We start from the raw sequence: 27,839 nt of genomic DNA, 5'->3' as shown, positions 1-27,839 counted from the left end.
CTGACCGGCAATCCACCTCCAGCCCAGCACTCAGCTCTTGTGCCTCCCACACCATGGACTGCCACCCAGTTCCCAGTTCTTGGTGCCCAATCCCCAGCCCATGGACCCCAGACCCCAGAGTCAGCCCTGGCAGTGGATTGCCCACATGAATTGGGGATGTTGAGGGAGAATTCACCCACACCCATGTCCTTTCAGCATTGCTTCAGGAGCCTCTGCAGATTGGAAAAGCTGAACAAAAGATACTGACGTGTAGCAATCATGACATCATCATTCCCTTCATGGAGGGGTCACTTGTAGTTCCATTAATAAATATTCACAGCTTCTCAACAAAATGCTCTTTCCCTGAGTCCTTCAGAACATACACTTTCCCAAATGGTAACACTGCTGTGTGATTGTTTCGAGTTTCTTCCAAACTGATGGAGGCTAGTAAATAAACAGTCACTCCATTAACTCTTCGCTTTCCACAGGTGCTGCCAGGCCTGATGAGTTTCATCTCAGACTTTGTTTTTATTTCAGATTTCCAGCTTCCGCAGTATTTTGCTTTCATCAAATGGTGAGAGTGACCAGTGAGAAAGCACAGGAAATGCTGATAGTCCAATAGAGATATAATTAAAGCCACGTAGATAGGTGCTCATGGCAGAAGTGAATGCTGCTGTGAGTAACTTTATTCCTGACTCCCCAAAGCCTGTTCACCACCTACAAGGCACAAGTCAGGGCTGTGATGAAACACTCCCCAGTTGCCTGGATGGGTGCAGCTACAACAAGCACAAGTTTGACATGATACAGAGCAAGGCAGCCTGCTTGATTGGCACCACATCCACAAATATCCACTCCCTCCACTGCCAATGCTCAGCAGCAGCAGTGTATACAACTTACAAGATGCACTGCAGAAATTCAACAAAGATCCTGAGGCAGCACTTTCCAAACCCACAAACACTTGTATCTAAAAGGACAAGGGCAGCAGAAACAAGGGAACACTGCCCTCTACAATTTCTATTCCAAGCTACTCACCATCCTGACTTAGATATATAACATTGTTCCTTCAGTGTCACTGGGTCAAAATCCTCCCTAAGGGCATTGGAAGTGTTCATACAACCCAAGAGCTACAGCAGTTTCAAGAAGGCAGCTCACCATCACTTCTGTTTTTCTTAAAATCAGCCTGTTCAAAGATATTATTACACACCCTGGAGCCGGTGGGACTTGAACCCAGGCCTCCACAGCCCAGAGATGGGACATTACCACTGTTGCACAAGTCCATCTCCACTGTCCCATCACCACTGCACAAATCAGAATGGAAAACAAGTGTTGGTCTAGTTAGCGATGCCCAGATCTCATTAGCAAGTCAAACAAATCTGTCAGGATATTGTGGGCTTTTGGGGCTGTGGGGTATTCCATAAATTGGAATAGGAAAAGGTCATTCAGCCCCTCAAGCCTGCTCCACCATTCAAAAGCATCATAGCTGATTTGACACATTCTTCATGTCTTCTTTCCTAACCTTTCCCCATTATCCTTGTTTCCCCAACTGAACAAGAATCTACCTCAGCCTTAGATATTCACAAGGGCTCTGCCCCCTCCTTATGGGTCCAAAGGCTGTCAACCTTCTCAGAAAATAACTTTCGCCTCATTTCAGATTGAAATTAGCACTACTTTATTCTGAGCCTATGCCCCTTGGTTCATGACTGTCCCATGAGAGGAAACATCCTCCCAGCATTTGCCCTGTCGGCCCCTTAGGAATCCTTTGTGCTTCAATGAAAACACTCCTCATTGTTCTAAACTCTGTTACGTCTAATTGCAATATCAATAAACAGCAGCTGAGGGCGATCCAGACTGTCCAATTATCAAGTGTTCTGGCTGAACACTGTGCCCTCTGTAGGATGGCACCAGTTCTGCATGAATATGCACTGTGGCACTGTGACCAACAAGAGGCACTACTGTCATATTTCAGACTTTGGGTGGAAACCTTCCTCCAGTTACCGATAAAATGTAGCGCTGGAGAAGTTTAGAAGGTCAGACAGCATCAGAGGAGCAGGAAAGTCAACGTTTCGGGTCTGGATGCAAAAAACCGATCAGGTTTTGGAGCAGATCTGTAGCTCGGGTTGTGGGTGTTGAGGTTGGTTGGCTCGCTGAGCTGGTTTGTTGTTCTGCAGACATTTCGTTACCGTGCTGAGTAACATCCTCAGTGCAGCCTCTGATGATGTGTTGGTGTGTTTTCTGATGAAGCTGCACGTGAGCACTCTTTAAAAGGGCAACAACACACTGCAGCAACATGGAACTACGCCCAGAGGCGGAGGAATACCCCTTCTAAGTGTTCAAGGATAATGGATATCCAAAGAAGTGGGTCAGGAGATGCCTACAGGAACAGCATCAGAAAGATTCTACACGCCCCGACATACTCATCATGCTGCCCTACATCAGGGACACGTCAGAACTCACCACAAGACTCCTATGACTCGCTGGGCATCAGAGTGGCACACAAACCCAAACTAAAGACCCACTCCCCTCCACGGGCAGGAACAATGTCATCAACAAGATCCCCTGCAGAGACTGCGAGAAACACTACATCGGACAAACAGGAAGGAAACTAACAACAAGCGTACATGAGCACCAACTGGCTACAAAAAGATATGAACAATTCTCGCTCATCTCACTCCAAATAGACCAGGAGAACCACGACTCCGACTGGGACAACACCAAGATCCTGGCACAGGCTAGGCAGAAACAAGCACGAGAATTCCTGGAAGCATGGCACTCCACGAAGCAGGCTATTAATAAACACATTGAACTCGACACCGTATACATTCCACTATGGAGGAAACCTGGAAGTGAGGCAATCCATCGCAACGGACCCCAGAGTTTAAAAGCCAGATGGGAAAACACACCGACACTTCATCAGAGGCTGCACTGAGGATGTTACCCAGCATGGTAATGAAAAATCTGCAGAGCAATAAACCAGCTTAGCAAAAATCCTGTAAAGCAGCAATTCAAGTTCGATAAACAGGAGGCTGGAAGAATACAGCAAGTTAGGCAGCATCTCGAGGAAAGGAGTAGTCAATGTTTCGGGTATTACCCCTCATCAGGACGTCTGAATGGTCTAGATCCGAAACAGCGCCTTTCCAGTTCCTCAGATGCTGTCTGACCTGCTGTGCCTCTCCAGCTCCACATTTTACGACTCTGACTTCCAGCATCTGCAGTCCTTCCTGTCTCCTTCCTGCAGTTGTTTCCGTTTTATGTGAAAACCAGCTGGGATCAGACAAAAGAAGGAACACATTACTGCAGATGCTGCAATATGTACCGGAAGCAACCAATGCTGGAGATCACAATGGGTCAGACAGCATCCGTGGAGAGACAGCAAGCTAATGTTTCGAGTCGAGATGACACAAGACCAATATACATGAATCACGGATAACAAGGTGTAGAGCTGGATGAACACAGCAGGCCGAGCAGCATCAGAGGAGCAGGAAGGTTGACGTTTCGGGTCTGGACCCTTCTTCAGAAACGGGGGAGGGGAAGAGAACTCTGAAATAAATAGAGAGGGAGACATGGTGATAGAAGGTAGATAGTGGAGCAGATAGGTGGAGGCAAGATGGGCAGATCAAGGAGGCGGGGATGAAGCTAGTAAAGGTGAGTGTAGTTAGTTAGTGGTGGGGATTGGTCAGTGAGGTGGAAGGAGCGGATAGGTGAGAGGGAAGATGGGCATATTGCATCCGGTCAAGGAGGCTGTGATGAGAGGGGATGCTGGTCTTGGGATGAGTTTGGGGGTGGGAAGATTTTGAAGCTCATAAAGTCCACATTGAGACCATTGGGTCGTAGGGTTCCCAGGCAAAATATGAGATGTTGTTCTTCCAGTTTTTGGGTGGCATAGTTGTGACACTGGAGGAGGCCCAGGATGGACATGACATCCAGGGAGTGGGAGGGAGAGTTAAAGTCATTTGCAACTGGGGGGTGTGACATTAGTCACAAATTGAGCATAGCTGTTCTATAAAGCGGTCTCTGAGCCTCCACTTGGTCTCCCCAATGTAGAGGAAGCCTGGGATGAAGGAGAGGGAGGAGGTGTAGGGCAGGTGTAGCACTTCCTCCAGTTGCAGGGAAAGGTGCCGGGGGAGGTGAGGCGAGTGGGGAATGTGAAGTGAACGAGGGAGTCATGGAGAACGTGGTCCCTCCATAAGGCAGATGGGATGGGGAGGGAAATATATCCTTCATTGTGGGGTAAGATTGCAAGTGCCTGAAGTGGCAAAGAATGATGCATTGAATCCAGAGGCAAATGGGTGCGATAGGTGAGGACAAGGGGAATTCTGTCTTTGCTTTTATTGCAGGGAGGGGGTGTGAGGGCTGAGGTGTGGGAAACGCAAGAGGTGTGGTTGAGGGTGTTTTTGACCACTGTGGGGGACAAGTTGCAGTCTTGGAAAAACAAGGACATCTCAGCTGTTCAGGAGTGGAACACCTCATCTTGGGAGCAGATACGGTGGAAACAGAGGAATTGGAAATAGGGGATCACATTCTTGCAGAAAGGTGGGTGAGAGGTGGTGTGGTCTAGGTAGCTGTGGGAATCGGTGGGCTTGAAATAGATGTCGGTTTTGAGGTGGTTACCAGAGATGGAGACAGAGAGGTCCAGGAAGGTGAGGGAGGTGTTAGAGATAGCCCAGAGAAATTAAGGTTGGAGTGAAAGGGGTTGGTGAAGTGGATGAGCTGTTGAAGCTCCTCGTGGAAGCACAAGGAGGCGCCGATACAGTCATCAATGTAATGGAGGAAGGGGTGGAGTTTAGGGCCAATGAAGGTATGGAAGAGGAATTGTTCCATGTAACCTACAAAGGGGCAGGCATAGTTTGGGCCCATGCAGGTACCCATGGCCACCCCCTTTGTCTGTAGGAAGTGGGAGGAATTGAAGGAGAAGTTGCTAAAGGTGAGGACGAGTTTGGATAAGCGGATGAGGGTGTCAGTGCGGGGGACTTGTTGGGCCTGTGGGGCAGGAAGAAGCGGAGGGCTTTTAGGCCATATGCATGGGGAATGCAATTATGCTGGGATTGGACATGAAGTGTTGAGGACCAGGGAATCAGAAATTTTGCAGGAGGTGGAGGGCGTGGGTGGTGTCCCAGATGTAAGTGGGGAGTTCATGGACTAGGAGGGAGAAAATGGAGTCCAGATAGGTGGAGATAAGTTTGGTGCGGCAGGAGCAGGCAGTGACAATGAGTCGGCCATGGCAGTCAGGTTTATGGATTTTGGGAAGGAGATGGAAGTGAGCGCTGCGGGGTTGGGGAATAATGAGGTTGGAGGCTGTGGGCAGGAGGTCACCTGAGGTGATGAGGTTATGGATGGTTTGGGAGATGATGTTTTGGTGGTCAGCGGTGGGGTCATGATCAAGGGGGCGGTAGGAGGCGGTGTCAGTGAGTTGGCGTCTGGCCTCGGCGACGTAGAGGTCAGTGTGCCACACTGCCACTGCGCCTCCCTTATCCGTGGGTTTTACAGTGTGGTTGGGGTTGGAGCGGAGGGAGCAGGTTCTGTGGGGGAGAGGTTGGAGTGAGTGAGAGGGCTGGAGAGGCTGAGGTGATTGATGCTGTAATGGCGGTTAGACATGAAGAGGTGGAGGGAGGATGGGGTGTGTTGGAGGTGGGAGAAGGGGTCAGAAGAGGGGGGTCAGAACAGTTTTTCCGCCACATCCGCGCTTATTTCTTTAACCTATTATCTCTACATGAATCGCTACCATTTACGTGTCAATTTGAATGTGCCTGTTTGGGTCAAATTATTTTGATATTATTTCACTCATTGTCGAATGAACCATTTTTCCTGGTAAGATTATAAACTGTGCAATGACAATGGGGAGCCTATGCAAATATAAAATGTGATGTCATATTTTGAACACAAACACAAGCTTCAGAGCAATGAGAGCAAACCACAAATATTCAGTTAAAAAGCAAGCAAAGCTGCACTCAGTAAATACAAGTCACTGACTGCACCCAATTTGGAACAATCTAATAAGACAAGTCTCCAAAACAATACACTAAGTCTCTAATGGGTGTGGAGAGTAGAAATAAGCATGAATTTCCTTCCTGTCTCTATCATCACTGCCTGAGTCTGGAAAAGCAGATTTAATCTATGCTTTCAGTAGAGAATTAGACTGTCGTTTGAAAGCGAACAACGTGCAGCGTTACGGGGATGGCAGAAGGTGGTAAGTGCTATGTTAGTATTCAGTGAATTGCTCATTCGGAGATTCGGTGTAGATACAGTGGGACAATAGTTTCCTTCTATGCTGTAATAATTGTGACTTTGTCCGCTACAATCAACGAAGGTTCACTGTCAATACCCTTTCCAGCCTTTTCTCTAATGGTCATACTCAGCCTGGTGCAGTATTTAAATCTGGTGTCTATTGCTGTTAATAAGACCGTAAGACATAGGAGTGGAAGTGAGGCCATTCGGCCCATCGAGTCCACTCTGCCATTTAAGTCATGGCTGATGGGCATTTCGACTCCACTTCCCTGTACTCTCCCCATAGTCCTTGATTCCTTATGATCTGTTCTCTATTGAATTCACAGACACTGTTTGTCAAGTGATTCTGTTTGACGGTCTCGAATTTCCCTGTGATGTGGAAGCAAGGCACAAAGAGGACCCCAGATCGGTAGGTGCAGGAATAAAGAATGTGCAGACAAGAACAAAAACAAAGTTGCTGGAAAAGCTCAGCAGGTCTGGCAGCATCTGTGAAGGGATAAAAAGAGTTAACCTTTTGGATCCGGTGACCCTCCCTCAGAACTGATAGTAGCTGGGAAAACGTTAGTTTATATGCAGAAAAAAAAGGGAGGGAATGGGGTAGGGAGTATACGATAGGATAGAACCTAAAAAGAGAGAAGAGCAATCGGACATACAAAGAGTTGCTAACGATCAGGCTGGGAGGGTGAATAATTGTTAATGGGGGCTATTAGTGACTAACAACAGGGGGTGCGCAATAGCAGGCTATGTGGTAACAACGCCTGGTGTGTGTGGGGTAGGGTTTGGGACATGGGAGAGCTTAGGCCCTAAAATAATTGAACTCGATATTGCATCCAGAGAGCTGTAGGGTCCCCAAGCAGAAAATGAGGTGTTGATCCTATCATTTATTCCTTACCTATCACCCCCCCACCCCCGCAATCATTTTCTGCATATAAACAGACGTTCTCCCAGCCACCATCAGTTCTGAGGAAGGGTCACCAGACCTGAAACTTAACTCTGTTTTCTCCTTCACAGATGCTGCCAGACCTGATGAGCTTTTCCAGCAACTTTGTTTTTATTCCTAATGTGCAACATCTGCAGTTCTTTTGGTTTTTATTTAGAGATCTGATAACGCTGGGTTTTTACTACAAGTTCATTTTCTCAGGCAGGAAGAGAGCAGCAGGCAGCTTGACATGAAGGTCAAACGAGGGGAAATAGAGGTGAAAGCACTGGAAGCCATAACACAAACTGAATTTCTGCCTACACACCTCCACTGTGCCCTGAACGCACAGGGTATCAGTTACATACTGAGGTTCAGAGCAGTGGGGTTGGCTTAGGTTATGGATCCTGGAAACAGCTTCAGGGAAGATGTCAGTGCTTTTAGGAAGGGGTTAGAGAGTGCGAGAGAGAAGGCTCATTGCGTTTGAGGACAGTACAACCCTCCTGGTTTCTTTCGAGTCAGAGCTTGTGTGAGCGGGGGGAGGGGGGGTGTGGGGGTGCTTCTGCTTGATAATGTTTCTCCGATTCAGCAGCTTTCAAGTAAGTCTGATATTTTCCTATTCCCCCCTAAAAGGGAACAATGCTGCAGGGATGTGGTGTGCCCAAACATGAACTGTTCTTCACGAGATTTAAACACATAGTATTTTGCACTTCTGCCTCACAGCTTCAGGCACCCTCGGTCTGTGTGGAGTTTGCACATTCTCCCCGTGTCTATGTGGGTTTCCTCCTGGTGCTCTGGTTTCCTATGGTCTAAAGATGTGCAGGTTAGGGTGGATTGCCTGTAATATTCAGGGATGTGTAGATTAGGTGGGTTATAGGGGGATGGGTTTGGGTGGGACACTCTGAGGGTCGGTGTGGACTTGTTGGGCAGAAGGCCTGTTTCCACACCGTAGGGATTCTATGATCCATGATTTAATGATTTTAAAAGGATGTCGATGTTGATTTTTGGAATTCCACAGCATTACCACTCCCATCAACCGATAGGTTTGAGGAAATTATCGGAAGGTGATTTTTGTTTGAATCTATGAACGGGAAGGATTTGATAAACAGCACAGAAATAGACACTTCAGTCTAACTTGTCCATGCCAACCATACTTCCTAAACTGAACGAGTCACAATTGCCTGCATTTGGCCCATATCCCTCTAAACCTTTCCTGTCCATGTATCTGTCCAAATGTGTTTTAAATGTGGTAATCATACTCACCTCTACCCCTTCCTCTGGCAGCTTGTTCCATAAACACAAGTATGCCCCTCAGGTGTCTTTCAAATCTTTCCCCAGTCACCTCAAACCTATAAACTCTAGTTTTGGACTCCCCTGACCTGGGAAAAAGATCTTGGCTATTCACCTTTTCTATGACTATCATGATTTTATATAATTCTAGACACTTATCCCTCAGCCTCCAACTCTCCAGGGGAAAGAAATCCTACCCTATCCAGCTCTCCTTGTAACTCAAACTCTCCAGTCTTAATAACGTGTTTGTAAATTTCTTTTGCATCCTTTCCAGTTTAATAACATCTTTCCTATTGTATGGTTACCAGAATTGTACATAGCTCCAAATGTGGCCTTAACAAAATTTTGTTTGACCGTAACATGACATCCAAAATCCTATACTCAATACTGTGACTGATGAAGGCACACATGCCAAACACCTTCTTCATCACCTTATCTACCTGTCACACCACTTTCATGGAACTATGCACCTGCACCCCTAGATTACTCTGTTCAACAACACTCCCCAGTCCCCTACGTAATCCTTCTTTCTCATTCTCCTGGGTGTGTTATGAACCTAGATGACATTGTCAGATTTACATCATGATTTCTAAGGGAAATAATACTTCTAAAAATTAAAAATCTTGGAACAAGACCCCAGTTTATAGGCAGGATAATGTTTAATTACCATTGGAAAACTTTGTGGTTAAATGCTTCATCGACTGGCTGTCAGCCCACACAGCGTAAGCTGCTAAAAAAAATAGATTTTATCACAGATGTAAAAAGGTTCAAACTCAACCCACTCCAGACCTAAATACACTCTCAAACAACTTTATTTTCAGCTGCAAAAATCATTAGTTCCACCCTTCATATAGCACAACTCTGCTAAAACTTCATTATCCACGTTCAGTCACACTTTGTTTTTCAGTCCGAAATCCCCTTTGATGCAGTGAATTCAAATACGCACTTATTTTCACAAAGTGAGTTATTTTTCCATTGCAAATCCTGCAGGAATGTTGTGTGAAGGGAGCATTTGCTCAGGGAAAATGGCATAAGGGTAAACTTGCCCTAGCTAAAGGGGTAGAATGGCAATGTGATTCCAGTGAAGGGGTCAACACTTTGAGTGGAATCTTGACCCACATTTGCAACTTGGGCTTTGGGGAGTGTTCTTTGTTTAACCAATTCTTTCATGGAATGTGAGCTTCATAAGAAAAGCTAATATTTGTTGCCTATCCTAACTGCACTTGAAATAAATGTCTCACTCAGCCATTTCAGAGGGTAGTTAAGGCTCAAGCACATTACTCCGAGTCTGGGACTACCTCAGCCAGACAGGGTGATGACAGCAGATTTCCATCCCTAAACAACATTGCAGCAAATGTACAACACAGCAGTGTATTCAACAAAACAGCTTTACTGAAGTGAGACAAAAATAAAACTGCAGATGCTGGAGTCCAAGGTAGACAAACGGGAGGCTGAAAGAACACAGCAAGCCAAGCAGCATCTGGAGGAAAGGAGAAGTCAACTTTTTGGGTATTACCCTTCTTCAGGACTGGATATACAGGACTAGATGTCCACCGATCACCACCAATCCACTAGCCCCAACCCCACCCCACATTACCTTCAGCTCCCCCTACCCCCCACATTCAGCCCTGAAGAAGTGTAATACCCACAACATTCATTTCTTTCCTCCAGATGCTGCCTGGCTTGCTGCGTTCTTCCAGCCTCCTCTTTCCAGAAGTGAGCTTTGCCTTGTGCGCGTGTGTGTGTGTGTGTGTGTGTGTGCGCGCGCGCACACCTCATGGTGGAGGCCACATGACTGGCAGACTTGGTGCAGTATTTATGCCTGATTGCATTTCAGTCAAAGCATGATCTTTTGTAGAAAAAAAGGAATTAAAACAGCATGAGTTATTATACACATTGAATTATCGAAGTTACCAAATATATAAATGCACAACTCCTTTCAAGCCTCAGCAGTTTGTTATTTCCAGCAGTTTTTAATATACTTTGTATACACGCTTCTTAAATCATGATGGTCTCTTAGCCGTAGATGCAGGTGTGTTTATCATTAGTTGTTCTTCTAGGCAAGGTCAGAAATCAAATGACACCAGGATTATGCTCTGAAAGCTTGTGTTTTCAAATAACCTGGTGGGTTATCTGATTTCTGACATTGTCCACCCCAGTCCAACACCAGCACTTCCACATCATGTTCCTCTAGGCATCATGTTTCCACAAGGGGTCAAAGTCATTCCTTTGACTTTTTTGCTGCTATGTTATGTATTGTTCTACTTCTGTTTCCACAGAATCCCAACAGCTGTGGAAACAGGCCATTCAGCCCAACGAGTCCATACTGAAACCTCCACAGATCATCCCACCCAGAACGATTCTGTTACCCTACATTTCCCATGCTACTACACCTAATATACACATATCTGGACATTATAGAAAAATTTAGCCTGGCCTACCCACCTAACTTTCACATCTTTGGGCAGTGGGAGGAAACCAGAGCACTCAGAGGAAACCCACACAGACACTGGAAGAAACTGCAAACTCCACACAGTCACCTGAAGGTGGAATCAAATCCGGGTTTCTGGCACTGTGCAGCAACAGTGCTAATCATTGAGCCACCATGTTGTCCGAGTTGGGTTACTGTGGACCCCTGGGTCTGATGGTTCATCTGTGGCCTGTTGAGGTGACATGTTCACTTCTTCCTTATCAGCTACTTGAAATTGAGGAACAGTTCCTCTTGTTGGGCTTATGTGCCTGAAGTTGCAACTGTATATTCTCCTGAAAGATGTCTTACCCCCATAAGTACATCTTTGTAGTTTTCGAGGAATGGTTCCACAGTCAATGGCTTTGTTTGCTTCAACACATTGACAGTTACCAATCCAAGATTTAGGCCTGCCCAGGCTAGAATGAATGGCTAAGTTATGGAACACCAGATCCTTATTCTTATTGTGGGCTCTCAGAGTATCCTTCCTCCTGGCACAATTATAGTTCTGTCATAAAGCATTGATCTTATTTTTAAAAACTTCATTTTGGAGTCATCATGTTGAGCCATTTTTCACAGGTCTATAAAGGTCATGATATTGTGTGACACAATCAGTGTCTGTCTGCCTCCAGGCTGACCCAATCTCCTCCTTCTGCATCTGTTAATCCAACAGTTATGCCTCAACAAATGTCTTCACTGAACCACCCCATAAAGTGTACAATCATTCACCAGAATCAGTTTCAGATTTCATCAATTCAAAAATTCCAACAATGGTGCAATTAACTGTAATTCTGTGACACTAGCATTACACATCTCGCTCTCTCTCTCTTCTCCATGCCTTGAGGCTGAATTCAAACCAAAGGACATCCTGAGATACTCTGATAATTCAGTCAATCTGTCCCTAAGACCATGGAGGACCCTTATTTGTTGAGGGTAGGAATGGATCCAACAGTCAATATCTTGAGAATCCTCCAGCCTGGCCCTGAGCAAAAATAAAAAAAGGCAATTGATCCCAAAAGTACTGAAACTACAGCTGTGCCCACAGTTTTGAAGAACTTGCCACTATCCAGTTGTACACAAGTTCACACACTCATACAGAACCAACAGCTTTTCAGCCTAAAACCACATCTCCTTTCAAAGTGCTGAAGTTTTAATCAGTAAATTTTGCCACTGGCTTTTCATTTCCCAGAAATATGTGTAGAATTTAGAGATTGTTGCTGAGAATTTATTTTTCACTTCAACTCAAAGCTGTGAAATTCTTAACCTGTCTCAGCATGTAAAGTGAAAACAGAAACTTGGCACCACATTGAAAACGTTCCAACCAAATTACCATGAGAGACATCTCTGTAGTAGCAACTAAATGGCAAGTTTAACATCCTCGCTCTCAGATTTTATTTCTACATTTCCTTTAAAGATCTAACGGAAACTTTGTGTGCAGCTGTTTTGAAATATGTTCTTGCTAAAATTGCCTCCCATTCATAAACTTAACAGAAAAACAAGATGTCTTCCCTGGATACTGGTGAAACCTGCTTTAAAGACATTAATATTGAACAGTGTATTTTCTTCCTGAGTGGTTAGTTAGCTCAGTTGACTGGGTAACTTGCTTGAGAAGCAGAGTAATTCATGCATACTGTCGTTTCAATTCCTGTTCTGGATAAGGTCACCAGGAAGGTCCTGCTTTTTCATTCTTGTCCCCTGTCACAGGCATGTTAAGTTAAACTCACCAGTTCTCTCTTTAATGAGAGTGTGGTCTGATTGTGACATTTCCTTAAACTTTATCTCTGAAATCTGTCAGTGACCTGTGTTTACAAAGAAGCCACTTTAAAAAACCCGATGAACAAAACAGTCAATACAGAACAAATGACATTGCCGTTTTCATAGAAACTGTCCTTTGTGAAATGAGGTTGTATGGACAGAATCTGATTCATTACACAGTCTTGTGAGCTTCCTTTTCCTTGGAGTTAAAGTAAATGAGATTATGGATTGTAATCTGGGGCCAATCAGTTATTTGCATATTAAGCACAGCTAAAATGCCCCACAAATTCTGTTTCCGGATGTACTTTTCAGAACAAAGATTTGACAGAAATTAGTGGCAGATCATGTTGGACAACAAACATTAAGCAATACATTGGCAGTACCCTTGGATTCAGAGCACAGACATTGTTCCTACAAAATCACCCTCAGCCTCATTAATTCCCCATCTCAGGTACATCACTGGGTTCTGGGATTTGTGGGTCCAGATCCCCTACAAGGTGGGGGAGTCATTTCCTTGTGCGTCAGTCCAGACGGGCACTGAGTGGGAGACCTGTCAGTACAGCTCCTCCCACAACATGCAAAATAATTCATCAAGTGAACGGAGAATTCCTGGCAGAGCAATCAGCTAAATATATTCTGAAATAAAGTCAGGTGAAGGAATAGAAAGATTCTTAGGATGCGTTGTCCATGGAGAACTAAAGTAAGAAATAGGAATAAAAATGTCTTAAAAGCCCACTGAGCAGAACTAAATACAGTTTTGGGTTTCAATCTGATTAGATCTTTATCTCCAGCTGAGCAGGAAGGCGTCACATGAAGACTGATATCTCACATTAAAGGGTAGGAATATCAGAAAATGTGACCTTTTTGAGCAGCCTCCTGGTGGTTAACTCTACAGCATTCCTGGCCTGGGAGAAGGGCAGTGACTACCCAACAGCTAAATCACAGATGTCAGGGACAGGAATATAATTTCTTCCTCTCAAGCAGCTCCTGGAGACTGAGGATGACTTCCTTCCACTCCGTAGTTGTGGATCTTGAGGTACCTAAATAATAAAATATTAGATCCACAAATCAAGTTGCAGAGTGAAGAGGAGAGTGGCTGAGATGTTTGGGTTTTCATATGCTCCTTCTGCTGTTTGTGCTTGGCTTCCACCTGTCACAAATGTTTGAAAAGATTGGCGCCTTCATGGTTGCTGCTTCTCCAGTTTGACCATTGAAGGACATGAAATTGCCATGGCGGGGGAGGGGGGAGGATATTGCATTTTGCCAGGGATGCTTGGAGGACAGAAGGACTAACATACTCCGGAATACCTTCAGACACAGAATATCAAAAGTTTGCTTTCTTCTCTTGCCCTTTTTTCTAAATCATTAAAGTTCATTAATTGACACAAACAGATGAAAATAAATTTCTGGAAAGGAAAGATTTTAGAATCTTTGAGGAAACTGTTGTTACAGCATATCCAATATTACTGAGCCTTGACTGGTTTTGGAAGATATTTTCTAAATCTTGAAGGTTCGATAGATCAAACACAATTCAAAACTGAATGTGATCAATTTGAATATTCCGAGAGCATGGTTTCAATTCACAACTAGGTTATGCCCTTGTCAGATTCAGGCACTTAGACATCAATTCAAAAACATTCCACAACGTCACATTTGTCACTAACAGGCAGCACCCATCTATCTTGGGAGATTATGGATTGTGCCTGAGGTGAGTGTCACTTCTGGGTTGAACACCGTCTGTGTAGGTGTGAAGGCCAATCTATAAGCGGCAAACACTCCTGCAAATGGTGCAGACAAATAGACCTCCACAACGAATCTTTTTGTTTCCTGCCTGAAGGATTAAACTTCTTAACACCTAACACTTGTGTATTTGTCTATTTAAAATATCGTGAATATCACCATCTGCAGTTTCATAAACTGTTCAGAGTGAAGTTTTTAGTCTTGCACAATCAGATAGGGTGCAAGCACATTGCAGGAAATCACAAGTATTTTGCACTCTGTAATAACCATTGCATGACATTCAGACATCATAACCACAAGAGAGATGAGTCAGCAACTGCCCAGTTCTCCACACAGTCAAAACTCAAAACTGATCAGTCAAAAAGTGGCCAGGCCTCAAATTCCATGAAGCTTGTCCCAGTTTCCCATCAAACTGCTGACAGGGTTCCAAAAGACAGCAGTGTAACTGTGTACTAATGTGTAACTCTGATGAAGGGTCTAGGCCCGAAACGTCAGCTTTTGTGCTCCTGAGATGCTGCTTGGCCTGCTGTGTTCATCCAGCTTCACACTTTGTTATCACAGTTTGACTTGTTTTGTTTTAGAACATAGAACATAGAACATAGAACAGTACAGTACAGAACAGGCCCTTCAGCCCACAATGTTGTGCCGACCATTGATCCTCATGGATGCACCCTCAAATTTCTGTGACCATATGCATGTCCAGCAGTCTCTTAAATGACCCCAATGACCTTGCTTCCACAACTGCTGCTGGCAACGCATTCCATGCTCTCACAACTCTCTGCGTAAAGAACCTGCCTCTGACATCCCCTCTATACTTTCCACCAACCAGCTTAAAACTATGACCCCTCGTGCTAGCCATTTCTGCCCTGGGAAATAGTCTCTGGCTATCGACTCTATCTATGCCTCTCATTATCTTGTATACCTCAATTAGGTCCCCTCTCCTCCTCCTTTTCTCCAATGAAAAGAGACCGAGCTCAGTCAACCTCTCTTCATAAGATAAGCCCTCCAGTCCAGGCAGCATCCTGGTAAACCTCCTCTGAACCCTCTCCAAAGCATCCACATCTTTCCTATAATAGGGCGCCCAGAACTGGACGCAGTATTCCAAGTGCGGTCTAACCAAAGTTTTATAGAGCTGCAACAAGATCTCACGACTCTTAAACTCAATCCCCCTGTTAATGAAAGCCAAAACACCATATGCTTTCTTAACAACCCTGTCCACTTGGGTGGCCATTTTAAGGGATCTATGTATCTGCACACCAAGATCCCTCTGTTCCTCCACGCTGCCAAGAATCCTATCCTTAATCCTGTACTCAGTTTTCAAATTCGACCTTCCAAAATGCATCACCTCGCATTTATCCAGGTTGAACTCCATCTGCCACCTCTCAGCCCATCTCTGCATCCTGTCAATGTCCCGCTGCAGCCTACAACAGCCCTCTACACTGTCAACGACACCTCCGACCTTTGTGTCGTCTGCAAACTTGCTGACCCATCCTTCAATTCCCTCGTCCAAGTCATTAATAAAAATTACAAACAGTAGAGGCCCAAGGACAGAGCCCTGTGGAACCCCACTCACCACTGACTTCCAGGCAGAATATTTTCCTTCTACTACCACTCGCTGTCTTCTGTTGGCCAGCCAATTCTGTATCCAAGCAGCTAAGTTCCCCTGTATCCCATTCCTCCTGACCTTCTGAATGAGCCTTCCATGGGGAACCTTGTCAAATGCCTTACTGAAGTCCATATACACCACATCCACAGCTTGACCCTCATCAACCTTACTAGTCACATCCTCAAAAAACTCGATAAGGTTTGTAAGGCATGACCTACCCCTCACAAAGCCGTGTTGACTGTATTTGATCAAGCCATGCTCTTCCAGATGGTCATAAATCTTATCCCTCAGAATCCTTTCTAACACCTTGCAGACGACAGACGTGAGACTTACCGGTCTATAATTGCCGGGGATTTCCCTATTTCCTTTCTTGAAGAGAGGAATTACATTTGCCTCTCTCCAGTCCTCAGGTACGACTCCAGTGGAGAGCGAGGATGCAAAGATCTTCGCAAGTGGTGAAGCAATTGCATTTCTCGCTTCCCAAAGCAGCCGAGGACAAATCTGATCCGGGCCTGGCGACTTGTCAATCTTAATGTTTGACAAAATTTTCAGTACATCAGCTTCCTCTATCTCTATCCATTCCAGCATGCACACCTGCTCTTCAAAGGTTTCATTCACTACACAGGTCGTTTCTTTCGTAAAGACAGAAGCAAAAAACTCATTTAGGGCTTCCCCTACCTCCTCAGGCTCCACACACAAGTTCCCTATGCTATCCCTGATCGGCCCTACTCTTTCTTTGACCATTCTCTTATTCCTCACGTAAGTGTAAAATGCCTTTGTTTTACATCTACTCTCATTTGTCACAAATATCATTCCTTCATATTTCGTGTTCTTGTTCTACGCTCTGAAATTCCCTGTCTTGTCCATAAAATTTCTTATATCAGAGTAATGAATCTGTTCTTTATTGTAGAGGTCTGCCAAGGCTCCATCATTATTTCTGTTCAAGGCGGAGACAAATTTTAATCAGTAAGGGAGTTTAAGATTATGGGGATAAGGCAGGCAAGTGGAAATGGGAATTATCAGATCTGTCATTATCTCATTGAATGACGGAGGAGTAATAATGAGCTGAATGGCCAACTCTGCTCCTACATCTTATGGTCTAAGCACCCACCCTGGAATTAATTTGCCCTTCAACGTAACCTGTAGAATAGCTGATGTAAATATTCACAAATTGTGCGTGAGTGGGCAGTGTATCACAGACCGTGTCTGACCTGAAGAAGAAAAGTAAATATTTGCATTTACACAGACCCTCCCCAACCTCAAGGTGTAAAAAAGAACTTTACAGTGAACAAAATACTTTGCAGTTACTGTTGTAATATGGAAAGCTCCCAGAATGCTGTGTGACAACGGCCAAATAAATTGGATTAATGGTGTTTGTTGTGGCATAAATATTATTCAGAACAAGGGAGCATCCCTCTTTTTGTCTTTGAATATTGTCATGATATCTTTTCAGTTCTTGGGAAGATACTGTTTTAGTGGTTGTTGGTTGAGCGACAAATATTGGATTGGCCATTGGGAAGGGGAAGGCCTTTGCTCTGCCCAAAAATGTTGCCGTAGGATCTTACACATCGGCAGACAGAGGGGCCTCTTTTTATTATTTGAGTGTTTCATACATTATTGAAATAAAGCAAATTGCTGGCAAAACTTAGCAGGTCTGGCAGCATCTGTGGAGAGACAGCAGAGACCCTTCTTCAGAATAAGATATTGTCTTTTTTGTATCATACAAAATTTTCAGTGAACAAATCATAACAAATAATTTACAAATCAAAGCAGAAACAGAAAATAACAAAAGATCTAAGTGAGTTATACTTAAATATTAATTACTGTACATTCTACAAAATTGACTGATCTGGAAAAACACCCCATCAATTTTGATGAAATCCCACATACAATCGGACAGCCTGGAAACAGACCCTTCAGTCCAATTCATCCATGCCAACCATGTTCCTAAACTAAACTAGTCCTATTGATCTGTGTTTGGGCCATAATAGCCCTAACCCTCGAATGAACAGTCATCTAGACTCAAAACACTAGCTTGCTTTGTCACCGTGAATGCTGTCTGAGCCACAGTGGTCTCCAGGATTTGTTGTTTTCAGTACAGATTCCACCATCAGCAGTAATTTGTCCCTCTAAACCTTTCCTATTCACATACTTCTCCAAATGTCGATTAAATGTTGTAACTGTACCTGCGTCCATCAATTCCTCTAACAGTTCATTCCACATACACCACACTGTAAAAAACATTTGGCCTTTCTGTCCTTTGTAAAGCTTTCTCCTCTCTCCTTAAAAATAAGCCTCTTCTCTCCATAAAAATAGGCAGAGGTTGATAGTCAGAGGGAATTTTTGAGACTGGAAGCTTGTGTCCAGTGGTATTCTGCAGGAATCAGTGTTCAGGCAGTTGCAGTTTAAAATACATATAAATGATTTAGACTTGAATGTAGAGAGGTTAATTTGTAAGTTTGTGGATAATATGAATACTGGTGGGGTGATAAATATTGAGAAGGGTAGTCTTCAACAACAGGAGGATATATTTGAGCTGGTCAGATTGAATTCCATTTGCCACTGATCAGTCTATCTGTATAAGTGTGAAGTGATGCACTTCAACAGGACAAACAACACAAGGGAATATGTGAAGAACAGCAGGATGCTTGGAAGCACCGAAGATCAAAGGGAGCTTGGTGTGTAAGTCCACCAGTGTCTTAAAGGAGCAGAACGCGTAGATAAAGTGCTTAAGAAGGTACGTTCACATTATTCGCTGAGGTACAGAATTTAAGAGCAGGGAGGTAATGATGGAACCATATTAAGTGTTGATTAGCTCACAGCTGTGGGCTGCTCTGGACTCATTTGATAGGAGGGACGTGATAGTACTGGAGAGGAGATTTACTGGGGTGTTGCCTGCGCTGGAAAGTTTTAGTTGTGAAGACAGATTGGATAGGTTGGGGATTTTTTTTTGCCTTGTGACAGAAGAAACTGAAGAGGGAGGGGCCGTAATTGAGATACATAAAAGTATGGGGTACACAGAAAGGTTAGACAAGAGATCTTTCCCCTTGGTGGAGAGGGCATTGGCCAGGTGCACAGATTTAAGATAAGGAGCAGAACGTTTAGAGTGGATATAAGAAAAAGTGTTTCCACCCAGGGTGATGGGAACCTTGAAACACAGTGCTAGTAAGGGTCATACAGGCTTAAACCCACAAAACATCTATGAACTGTTTAGAGGACCACTTGTGGAACTAAGGCTATGGCTGAAGTGTTAGAAAATAGGATTAGAATAATTAGGTAGTTGTTTTTGACTGTCTTTATGGTTAGAAGTGCCTTTTTCTGTGTTGTAGACTTCTTTGACTATGACTATAATGGCAGTCACTTTTTTAGTACATTTTCTTGTGTAATTTTAGGACCTTCTTATAATACGAAGAAGTTACAAAAATCGGAAATACATCCAAAAACAAATTTTATTAATTTACAGACTCCCATTGCCCAGTTTCTGGGCAGTGCGGGTTAATGCTGTGACAGAATGAATGATGTTTAGTTATGAGGAGAGTTTGGAGACATGCAGCATTAACAGTGCATAAAGCTAAAACGTAAATTATAACATTAAGAGAAATATCAGGAAATTCCTCTTCACACAGTGTACAATACGTGGGATAATTATGCAAGTAGCACAGTAGAAGAAAATCCTGAAATATTTTACATCACTCTTGAAAACCGCCATTTTATTGATCAGCATCTCGGTCATCTATTCCAAAGGTTCTTTACATCAAATCTTGATCTGGTGACACTCACAAAGTGCCTTGCTGCATTACCTTTAAGTATATAAATGCAAATCATTGTTAAATCATTAAAGAAATAATATTCTTACATTTGGAGGAAGTTAAGAGCAAGCAGCAAGAATCATCTGATCATCAGGACTGGCAGACTAATTTAGCTGTGCATGATGGGTCTGGCGTGCATCATAACCCCAGGGGAATCAAACATCTGCGTTTAAACAAACAGAGCTGGCTGCACTGCTCTTCCAGCAGGACTGAGCAAGAGTTCACAGAATTACAAAGTAGAGATTTCAACAGAAACTATCCAATTATTTATTCAGGCTGATAGTGGAGGTTCAAAGGTTGCAGTGGCTAAACTTAGTTCATTTTTACATGGGCCTGGATTATCAAAGCACTCAGCTCAATGTTGTGCAAGAAATAACATTGCCTCCAATCAAAATCTGGGAATTCAATTTAAGCATAACTACATGAATGTCCATCTCAAGTTCTGCAACAGTTCAAGAAAGCAGCTCACTTCACCACACCTCCTCCAGGGCTATTAAGGATGGGCAATAACTGCCTCCTCACTGATAATGCACACATCCAATAAACAAATAAAAATCACTATTGTCCACAGCAAAGGCCCCCGGAAATCTACTAGGTTGTGAACAAATTAAGTGGGTCAATTGACGGTGAAAGAAGAAACTGGTGAAGGGTACATTTTGAATCTTGTTTAAAACAAAGAACTATGGATGCTGGAAATCTGATACAAAACAAATTGTTGGAGAAACTTTGCACGTCTGTCAGCATCTGTGGAGAGAAAGCAGAGTTTCTTTAGCAATTTATATTATTGTTTTGAATCTTGCTCCCAACAAGTAAGCTGATGATTTGTTGTATCAGGAAACAAGCTAACAAAAAATAAGCAAAATTCAACAGATACATTATTCAGAAGTCACATGACACCAGATTATAGTCCAACGGGTTTATCTGAAATCAGAAGCTTTTGCTCCTTCATCAGGTGAAGTAACTTCTGAAGAAGAAGCAATGCTCCAAAAGTTTGTGATTTCAAATAAACCTGTTGGGCTATAACTTGGTGTTGTGTGACTTCCGACTTTGTCCACCCCAGTTCAACACTGACGTCTCCACATCACTAATACATAATTAAATAATCTGCGAAGAGAAAACACTACATTCTATCCTGATGGCTCCTCCACATCAAATTTAAGTACCCAGGCACCAAACACTGCTTATTATGGAAAATATTTTTGAACATCAGTTTACATGTTTAAGGTTTTGCAAAGATTTGTAGCTCAAGTTGTGGGTGAGGTTGTTGACTTGCTCACTGAGCTGGTTTGTTTTCATTCAGATGTTTCGTCGCCATGCTAGGTAACATCAGTGAGGTCTCCAAAGAAGCAATGTTGTTGTACTCCACTTGGAATTTACACTGTCCAGTCTGTTATGGTGAGTTGTGTCATTTCCAGTTCTGTTTTGTATGGGTTTGTATATGGGGTCCAATTCTATATGTTTGTTGTTTGCATTATGGGTTGAGAACCATGCCTCTAGGAATTCCCAACCGTGTTTTTGCTTGGCTTTGGCTGCTATGGGCACATTGTCCCAGTTAAACTGATGGCTTTCATTGTCCAAGTGTACTGATATTATTGGAAGTTTGTTATGTCATATATTCTGCTGTTTAAAACTTGCAATATTTTGCACAAGTAAGTTTAAATAGTCTAAGAGAACACTGTTTGAATTTACCAGGATCTCATCTTTCTTTCCCAACACACTTCTTAGAGTCATACAGCATGGAGACGGTCCAACCAGTCCATGCTGTCCATGTTCCCAAATTAAACTTGTCCCACCTGCCTGTGCTTGGCTTGGCCCATATCCCTCAAAACTTTTCCAATTCATGAATTTATTCAAATGTCTTTAAAGCATTCTAACCGTACCTGAATCCACCACTTACTGTGGCACCACCCAAATACCTCTTAAATCTTTCTCCTCTCACCGTAAAAATATCGCCCCTAGTTTTGAACTCCCCCACTCTAGGGAAAAGATCCTGGTCATTCAACTTATCAATGCTCCTCGTGATTTAATAAATCTCAATGAGGTCACCCCTCAACCTCCAACACTCCACTGTTGCAAATGAGAAAATAATACATTGAAAATGCCAACCCATGTCTCCCGCACAAAAAAAAATCCTGAACAAACACAGCAGGTCAGGCAGCATCTGTGCAGAAAAACAAAGTTAACATTTTGAGTCCAACATGACTCCTTTTCAGAACAGAATTGTTCGCACACTGCCTGACGTGCTGTTCACATAAGTCAGCTTGGTACTGGCTTCACTCAGCCAATTTCTCCACATTTAAACCTGCTTATTCAACCCACTTTCAAATACACATGCTCCTACAAATTTAAAACTTGCTTTTTAGGCAGAGACTGACACTTAGCTAAATGAGATGCCCCTGACCAAAAAAAAACTTGTATTCACATTCAAGACCTCATTGGTTATAGTTTTAAACTACTGTCACTGTTCAAGGCAGGAAATGAGACAGTGACAAGCTTCTATAATTAGAATTTTGGTAATGACCAGACAGCTTATTTTCCAAGATAAAGGGTCTAGGCCCAAAACGTCAGCTTTTGTGGTCCTGAGATGCTGCTTGGCCTGCTGTGTTCATCCAGCTTCACACTTGGTTATCTTAGTTTATTTTCCAACACTGATTCAGGGATGAATGTTGGCCAGGACACCAGGCAGAACTTCTGAGCTCCTCTTCAAAATCGTGTGATGGGACCTTTAATATCTAACTGAAAGAACAAAATGGGTCTCGTCTTCCCTCGTTCAACAGATGGCACCTTCTACAGTGCAGCATTCCTTATGTAAAGCATTTGAGTTTCAGCCAGAAGTTGTACAATGAAGTCCTGAATTTGGAAACTGGAAACCACACCTTTGATGCAGAGGTGAGAACTGACCCACAATTGTCACATCAGACAAGTAGAATCAGCCAAGTAGAAACTACCTGAAACTCTTACTGCTTTCTCAGCAGTTTGAGGGTGTGTTGCCAGATGTGTCAGAGCCAGGATTAGCAAAAAAAACCCAAAACACCCACTCATGTCATGTCACAGATATGGTAAACAATGCAATAAAATCATTGCTGCACGTAAAGATAAAAAGTATCAGCACAGAACAAACGATAAAAGCAGTGACAAATGGTGCATGTGACCAACAGTTCTGTACCATAGTCAGAGGACAAATACTCCAACCCCTCACAATGTGATACACCTACTAAAAAGGGTATCAGACTGACCAGCTCCCAAGTTACATGCCACTGATTCTTGAAGAATAGACTGATTGCTGGGAAGTAGGCTGTTCCAGGGCCTAAAGTGATGAGTTGAAATGCAATTTCCAAGGAGAGCCCATCTTTTAAAAAGAAAAAAAGTCAATGGAAGTAAAATAATTATTTAATGTTTTTCTCATAAATTGTGTTTAATCATGAAATAGTCCCAAATGCAAGCTGTAAATTTGGGGTATTTTTTACACAAAATAACAATACATTTGGATGGAGTTACATTTCCCTTATAATTTTAATTTGTTTGAAGTTCCAGTCTACTAGTCACTAAAACTTTATTTCTAGTTCATATTCAGTTGCTGAGCCCAAATAAACCATTATGCTGGTTGGATACATTCAGATAAAGCTATATATTTGCAAAAGTGAACAGTCTACAGAGAGAAATTTCCTTTAAATAACATTGTGAGTAATCTACATGGGCAATCACTGTTGAAATATAGATAAACACAGCAATCAAGTTATACATGAGTACAATTATAAAAATACAAATAGGATAGTCCAAGTAATTTGCTCTGGTGTGACACGGACTGGAAATTATAGGCAGGCTCTGAACCGCTGTAGTGAGTCTCTAGTTTCAATTACTGTACAGTTGGGACGTAATTTGTCACGTGAAATGATTAAAACAATATCAGTTATGTTCATTTCTCAAACTGAATTAAGAAGAGAGGAAATAGCCCCAATTCTTGTCAAACACTTGAGATCCTGACATCATAAGTCTAGGTACTTAACAGGAACTAGACAGGAAAATTTATTTAAATGACCTCCAACTGATAGAACAACACTGGATGTCAGTCATGGGCTGGCAATAACATGGGGACGTTGAGAGGTGAGAGACATGTCAGAACATTACGGGGTAAGCTTGTCAGGCTTGGAGGAAATTATTTCAATGACTGAGTTTCTTGAAGGCAGCATTGGTTACAAACAACCCCTCTCGCATTTCAGCCTCCATTAATACTGAAAGTGAGCAGATTGGATGTGTGAGTGATAATGGGAACTGCAGATGCTGGAGAATCCAAGATAACAAAGTGTGGAGCTGGATGAACACAGCAGGCCAAGCAGCATCTCAGGAGCACAGCTGCTTGGCCTGCTGTGTTCATCCAGATCCACACTTTGTTATGTTAGATTGGATGTGTGTTGGGTTCAAGTTTGACAATTCAAAATTTTTCCAACTTCCCATCCACTGCCCTGTCCTTGATTTAAGACTCTTCTCAAAGTCTCCATTTTATACTTTCACTACACCAGAATTGATTTCTCATTTAGCTACACTTAGTTTCATCCTCTTGATGAAAATCCATTCTTGTCACAGAAGTTTTAAAAGCCTATAATGAGAATCATTATTATCTCATTTCCAAATTATGAATGCAACTACATTGAAGGAGACAAAGAGACTGAACAACAGGGTTCTAGTTGTGGATAGCTTGAAAGCCAAAGCAAACAAGGAGTTTGGAATCTTGCATGGCTGTTTAGTGTGATTTAGTTTAGTGTCAACCTTAGCAGGGAGGAGTGGAGCCAGACCTGGGGCATTTATCCAAATGGAGAGGGAGTTTTAATTAACTGAATAACAATATGTTTACCAAAAAATCAGTAATTCTTATGGGCTTTAATGAAACAAGTATTTATAATCAAGTATTTATAAATATGACAATTTCTGAGTTGGTCAAAGGTTGAGTGTTAATGAGTAATGTAGAATCAAACTTTAGCCATGAAATAGGAGGCTGTGCCAAAATGAAAAAAAAATTTAACAAGACATGCATAGTGCAAGAAACAGAGTGGCTGAAACAAAGAGTACGAGAAACAAAGAGTGCAAGAAACAAACAGAGTGCGAGAAACAGAGGGGCTGAAACAGAGTATGAGAACTGAATGAAGAAAGGGTTGATTGAAATTTTGAACAATCCTCACTTTATCCTTCTTTCTATCTTTCCAAAACCATTACACGTCAGCATCTTTCATTTCATGATTTGCTGCAGTCATTTCCTTCTCCACAGTCAACACAGCTAAAGTATATTTTGGATTCAAAATGACAGATTTCTTGTTGGCACGTACAATTAGATTCGACTTTGATTTGTTTCATTAGCATTTATTCTGCGTCACTTTATTTTCTCCCTAGTTGTTACTGAGTATTTGTAAATGTGTAATGTGAATTGAAGAAGGATAAAATCTTTAAAGAGTAAATAAAGAAGAGATAATGAAAGTAACCAGCTACTTACAGTCATAGCTTTTATTGGCCTCCCTCAATGGTGTAGATGTCTATGAATCTATGAGATCAGAATATTGGAAGTTTAAACTTTATAAAGTTTGTGGTTTCTGCTGCTATGAAATAAAACTGTAAATCTGAAACAAATATTGATCATGTGTTACCTTCTCTTTTCCTATTATAAATATAAAATGAAATGTCTCTTATGATAGCAACTTCCTATTGACAGTGAAACTTGATCTTGTGAAATCCAGTAAATCTCCAAACTTTAAACTACAAACTTCATAAAACTTTAACTTTCAACATTCTAACCTCCGCCTGATAAATACTTAGAGCAGAAGGAGGCCATTCATCCTATTGTGTTTGTACTGGTCAACAGATATCTGACTACATCAAGCCTATTTTCCAGCTCCTGCACCATAGTCATGGAAGCTACGTCAGCACAAGTAAGTATATAAATACTGTTTAAATGTTGCAGGAGTTTCTAACTCAATCACTTTCAAGAAGTAAGGTCCAGACTCTTGCCAGCCTCTCTCTCCTCCACTCTCTTTTTAACCTTCTCCCTTAAATATATGCCCTCTGGTTATTGACCCCTTTATGAATAGGAAAACTTGCTTCCTGTCCACCCTATTTGTGCCACTCATAAACCAGTAAAGCTCTATCAGGCACCATTTCAACCATTGCTCTTCCAAGGAAAACAACTTCAACCGATCAAATTGTTCTTCATACCTCAGACCTTACAGCCCAGGCAGCATTCTCCTCTGCACCTTCTTTGGTGCAATCACATCCTTCCTATGATGTGCTGGTCAGAATTGCATACAGTTCATTAGTTGTGGCCTTGTTTCAGTGTAACCTCCTTCCTCTCGTATTCTATGTCGCAGCTAGCAAATGTTAATATTCCATTTGCTGTCCTAACTACCCTATAAAGCTACCTTGCTAACTTGAGATCTGTAGGTGTGCACAACAATGGCCCATTGATCTTCAGCAGCATCCAGAGTCTTACCATTCACAATATAACTTCTTACCTTGTTAGTCATCCCCAAGCGCATTACTTCACACTTTTCTGGGTTGAATTCCATTTGCCACTGCACTGCCCAGCTGACCAGTCCATTGATATCCTCCTGCAGTTTATGGCTGTTCTCAGTATTTATCACTCTACCAATTTTCTTGTCATCTGAGACCCTCTTGATCACACCCTGACATTTAAGTATAAGATATTAACAGACACCACAAACAGTAAGGGTTCCTGAATTGATCCACTGGAAACAGACATTCAGACACAGACACATCCCTCTGCTATCACCTTTTGCTTACTGCCTCTCAGCCATTATTGAATCCTACCTGGCACTTGGTCTTGGCTCCCGTGAGGTCTTACTCTCTTGCCCAGTCTACCATGAGGGATCTTATCAAAAGTCTTGCCATATAGACCACATAAATTACACTACTCTGACACTCCTGGTAAAGAAAAAAATTCAACCAAATTTGTCAAACAAATGACCTTCCCATTACACTGACAATCGCTGATTAATCCATGTTTCTCCAAATGCAAACATAGTCCGTCCCTCAGAATTCCTCTCAAAAATTACCTCACCCCCGGGACTAGTGAAACTGACCTATAATTTCCTAATCTAGCCTTCCTCCCTTTGTTCATAATGGGACAGTGTTAGCAGTCATCCAATATCTGTGAAGAAAGAGGATTAGAAAATTACTTCTAGGGCCCCGATATCTTATCCCTTACTCTCGTCAACAGCCGAGGATGCACTTGAGGTGTGAGTGATAGCCTCAACATCAAGGCCGCATTCGACCAAGTATGGCATCAAGGAGCCTCAGCAAAACTGGAAGCAATTGGTATCAGGGACAAATTCTCTGCTGATTGGAGTCATACATGTCACAAAGGAAGATAAGTGGGGTTGTTAGAGGTCATTAATCTTGGCTGCCTCAAGCTCCCAAGAGGAGCTCGAACATTTGTCCACTTCACCAAAACCTTCCACCCCAACCTTCAGTTCACCTGGACCATCTCCAACACATCCCACACCTTCCTGGACCTTTCTGTCTCCATCTCAGGCAACCACCTACAAGCCGATGTCCATTTCAAGCCCACCGACTCCCACACTTACCTGGAATACACATCCTCCCACCCACCTTCCTGCAAAAATTCCATCCCCTATTCCCAATTCCTTCGCCTCCACACATCTGCACCCAGGATGAGGTATTCCACTCCCGCACATCCCAGATGTCTTCATTCTTCAAGGACCGCAACATCCCCCCAGCAGTGGTCGAGAATGCCCTCAACCGAGTCTCCCGCATTTCCCGCACCTCATCCCTCACACCTCGCCCCTGCAATAACCGCCAAAAGAGAATTCCCCTAATCCTCACATACCACCCACCAACCTCCAGATACAACGCATCATGCTCTAACACTTCTGCCATCTACAATCCGACCCCACCACCAAAGACATTTTTCCAACCCCACCCTTGTCTGCCTTCTGGAGAGACCACTCTCTCCGCGACTCCCTTGTCTGCTCCACACTCCCCTCCAACCCCATCACACCCAGCACTTTCGCCTGCAACTGAGGGAAGTGC

At 43.0% G+C, this 27,839-nt stretch overlaps 1 protein-coding gene and 1 long non-coding RNA gene across 4 annotated transcripts in view; one reads left to right on the top strand and one right to left on the bottom strand.

Annotated features, from left to right (window-relative positions):
* Window positions 1-5,999: 5,999 nt before the first annotated feature.
* Window positions 6,000-27,839, top strand: part of LOC125466667 (tumor necrosis factor receptor superfamily member 5-like) — a 113,259-nt gene continuing 91,419 nt past the window's right edge. Inside the window, exons 1-4 of one of the 3 annotated variants that reach the window (XM_048561495.2) lie at window positions 6,000-6,163; window positions 6,528-6,610; window positions 21,085-21,179; window positions 25,636-25,702. The gene's annotated coding sequence lies outside the window, so the exon portion shown is untranslated. Of the gene's footprint in view, window positions 6,164-6,527; window positions 6,611-21,084; window positions 21,180-22,648; window positions 22,674-25,635; window positions 25,703-27,839 lie in introns of those variants that run through there. The other 2 variants (XM_048561498.2, XM_048561496.2) reach the window with 2 other exon arrangements.
* LOC125466669 (uncharacterized) overlaps window positions 19,470-27,839 on the bottom strand; it is a 35,200-nt gene continuing 26,830 nt past the window's right edge. Inside the window, exons 3-4 of the long non-coding RNA XR_007250492.2 lie at window positions 25,270-25,317; window positions 19,470-23,133 (exon numbers count right to left, since the gene is read on the bottom strand). This is a non-coding gene — a long non-coding RNA (uncharacterized LOC125466669). The remainder of the gene's footprint in view (window positions 23,134-25,269; window positions 25,318-27,839) is intronic.

This window comes from Stegostoma tigrinum, chromosome 28, assembly GCF_030684315.1.
Source record: "Stegostoma tigrinum isolate sSteTig4 chromosome 28, sSteTig4.hap1, whole genome shotgun sequence".
Taxonomy (NCBI): Eukaryota; Metazoa; Chordata; class Chondrichthyes; order Orectolobiformes; family Stegostomatidae; genus Stegostoma; species Stegostoma tigrinum.
Note: the sequence above shows the minus strand (reverse complement) of the source record. Positions and strands in the feature narration are given on the sequence as shown.